Consider the following 3,732-nt stretch of genomic DNA (forward strand, 5'->3'; position numbering starts at 1 on the left):
ATGAGCCTGTAAAATCAAAAGCAAGTCAGTTACTTCCTAGATACGATGGGAATACAGGCATTGCATAAATACACTCATTCCAATTGGGAGAAATTGGCCAAAACCAAGAAGCTACAGGCCCCAGGCAAGTCCGAAATCCAATAGGGCAGTTATTAAATCTTAAAGTTCCAAAATGATCACTTTTGACTGCATGTGTCAAATCCAAGGCATGCTGATGCAAGAGGTGGGCTCCCCTGGGGTGGCTCTGCATCTGTAGCATTGCAGGGTACAGCCCCACTGCTAGCCAGCTATCACAGGCTGGTGTTGAGTGTCTGCACTTTTTCCAGGAGCACAGTGTAAGCTGTCAGTGGATCTACTATTCTGGGGTCTGGATAATGGTGGCCCTCTTCTCACAGCTCTACTAAGCAGTGCCCCAGTGGAGACTCTGTTGAGGTTCTGACCCTATATATCCCTTCTGCACTGCCCTAGCAGAGATTCTCCATGAGGACTCCACCCCTGCAGCATACTTTTTTCTGGACATCCAGGTGTTCCCATACCTCCTCGGAAATCCAAGTGGTTGTTCCCAAATATCAGTTCCTGACTTCTGTGCACCAGTAGGCTCAACACCACATGGAAACCACCAAGGCTTGGGGCTTGCACCCTCTGAAGCAATGACCTGAGCTGTATCTTGACCCTATTTAGCCACAGCTGGAGCTAAAGCAGCTGGGATTTGGGCACTATGTCCCCAGGCTGCACAGAGCAGAGGGGCCCTGGACCCAGTCCACAAAACCATTTTTTTCTCCTAGGCCTCTAGGCCTGTGATGAGAGGTGCTGCCAGGAAGGTCTCTGACATGCCCTGGAGACATTTTCACGATTGTCTTGGTGATTTACATTTGACTCCCTGTTGTTTATGCAAATTTCTGAAGCAGGCTTGAATTTCTTCCCAGAAAATGGATTTTTCTTATCTGCTGCATCATCAGGTGGCAAATTTTCCATACTTGTGTGGTCTGCTTCCTCTTGATTGTTTTGCTGCTCAGAAATTTTTTCCAACAGATACCTTAAATTATGTCTCTCAAGTTTAAAGTTTCACAGACCTGTAGGGTAAGGGCAAACTGCCACCAGTCTCTTTGCTAAAATATAGCAAGATAACCTTTACTTCAGTTCCCAACAAGTTTCTCATCTCCATCTGAGACCCCTTCAGCCTAGACTTCATTGTCTATATCACTATCAGCATTTTAGTCAAAGCCATTCAACAAGTCTCTAGGAAGTTCCAAACTTTTCCACATCTTCCTGTCTTCTGAGCCCTCCAAGTCTCTTGGGCATTCCAAATTTTCTCACATTTTCCTGTCCTCTTCTGATTCCTCCAAACTACTTCAACCTCTGTCTATTGTCCAGTTCCAAAGTTGTTTCCACATTTTCAGTCATCCTTATAACAGCACTCACTCTCTGTGGTACCAATGTACCATATTAGTCTGTTCTCGTGCTGCTAATAAAGACATACCCAAGACTGGGTAAGTCATAAAGAAAAAAAAATTAATTGATTCACCATTCCACATGGCTTGGGAGGCCTCAGGAAACTTACAATTATGATAGAAGCGGAAGCACACATGTTCTTCATATGGTAGCAGGAAGGAGAAGTGCTGAGCCAAAGAGGGGAATGCCCCTAAGAAAACCATCAGATCTCATGAGAACTTACTATCATGGGTATGGGGGTAACTGCCTGTATGATTCTATTACCTCACACTGGGTTCCTCCATGATATGTGGGGATTATGGGAACTACAATTCAAGATAAGATACAGTCAAACCATATCACACATTAATAAAAATGTTAAAGAGTATTGATTGTGATATAAATAAGAATAGAAATATTTTAAATATTTTACCAATGAATGAATATTTAATTTCAGCCAATGACTAAGCTGCTCCCTATTATAGATTATATATCTTTAAGGAGTGTGGTTTGTCTTTTCCATCTTGTTTCCATCCTGAATGTTTATTATTCAGGGAACTTTAAGACAATGAGAATTTTAATATTAACGTTACATTTCTGACAACTGAGGGAAAAATAAGAAGTTAACATAAGCTAAAGTCTCACAGAAATCACTTTCTGAGTAATTTGTCCTCCATTATGCCATCTTCTCACGAACACTCTTTAAATTAAACAAAAAGAGATAAACATTATTGCCATGTTCTGTTAAATGAGATGTTTTGGTAAATATTGCATAACTTAAGAATTTTCTTACCCTTCAATTAGAAGACATTTTCAAATACACAACTATTTATTATTGAAGGGAAGTGAGAAAACATTTTCAGTTTAAGTTCATTGAGACTCTTAATGTATAATACATAATTATCATTATACTTACAAATTGTGAAAATATACATTTGAGAATTTGTGACAGTAAAACTAGTCACTTTTTATTAAAAAGACTGAATATGTTAAAAGGCCTAAAGTTAAATTCTTTTTCCTATTGGGATTGCCCTTATATTAATTTTCTGTTTCCACACATCAAATTTTCACAAACTTAGTGACTTAAAACAACACGTATTCATTTTTTTCAGTTTCCATAGGTTAGGATTCCAAGGACATACTCATGTCCAAAAGGCTGCCTGCACTTCCCTGCCATGAAGCCCTTTCCATAGGCATTTTCACAATCTCTCTGTTTTGTTCTTTAAGGCTAGCAAAAGAAGAGTTATACAACAATCTATTAAGATAAAGTCTTATAAGTGTATTGTAATCTAATCACTGCAGAGATACCCCAGCACCTTTGTCATATTCTATTAAATGCAAGTTCCAGTATTGCCCACATTCAAGGGCATGGTATTATACAAGAGGTGATTTCCTGGGGGTTGCACTAGAATGTGTCCACCCGTAGCTCAAATTGACTCACATATCTTTGTGTTTGAATGGTTGCAATACTAAGGTTGTTTTTGGTATCATGGAGCACTTAATAGCATTTATTCAATATTACTCTTTCAATATCCCTTGAGTAAGTTACTAGTGAGTATTGTAAATCTCCAAACCATATAAGGTAAAGGGATGCTCAGAATAGTAAAAAACACATAGTAAATATGTAATAAATGTAATCTGTCAACATTATTATTATTTGTATGATTATTGATATGTGCATCGGGTTTGAAAGATCAGTGTGATAAGTCATACTTGAGTTTTGATGGGACTTGCCATAGACGCACTAAAACAGAACAAATAATATGATTGGAATGATGGGAAAATCTAGCAACCAAAGATAGAACAAAATCTGAGCTTCCTGATGAACTAGAAGCATTGTGAATGCTTAGGTTTCTTGTAATTCTATAGACTCTCAAACAGTGCTTGTTTGTTTAATTAGTTAATGCAGACTTGGAAGGTGGACTGGAAATGTAGTGAGAATGAGTAAAAGATGGGTTTTCAGAAAAATATGTAGGCAGCATTGGTATGTCTTTGGGATAGGTCTATATGAAGTGAAATTTTGCATCTTTTCTACAGACACTAGCAGAACAAGGAAAGAAGATAATTTCCCTATTATTACTGATGTCAGCTTACTATTATAAGTAGAAAGGCATGACTCAAAGATACACTAGCAGAAGAGGGGTATCTCATTAATTGTGTCCCTGATAGCTGTAATCACTCCTACTTAAAATTTTTTATGCTAACATTACTTTTTCCTAAGAAGAAATGTTGATAGGCAGTGAAAATAAGACGATCACAAGAAGAAAAAACTCAAACCATCAAATTTACTATATTATTTAA

Source organism: Colobus angolensis, unplaced genomic scaffold, assembly GCF_000951035.1.
Source record: "Colobus angolensis palliatus isolate OR3802 unplaced genomic scaffold, Cang.pa_1.0 Scaffold691, whole genome shotgun sequence".
Classification (NCBI taxonomy): domain Eukaryota; kingdom Metazoa; phylum Chordata; class Mammalia; order Primates; family Cercopithecidae; genus Colobus; species Colobus angolensis.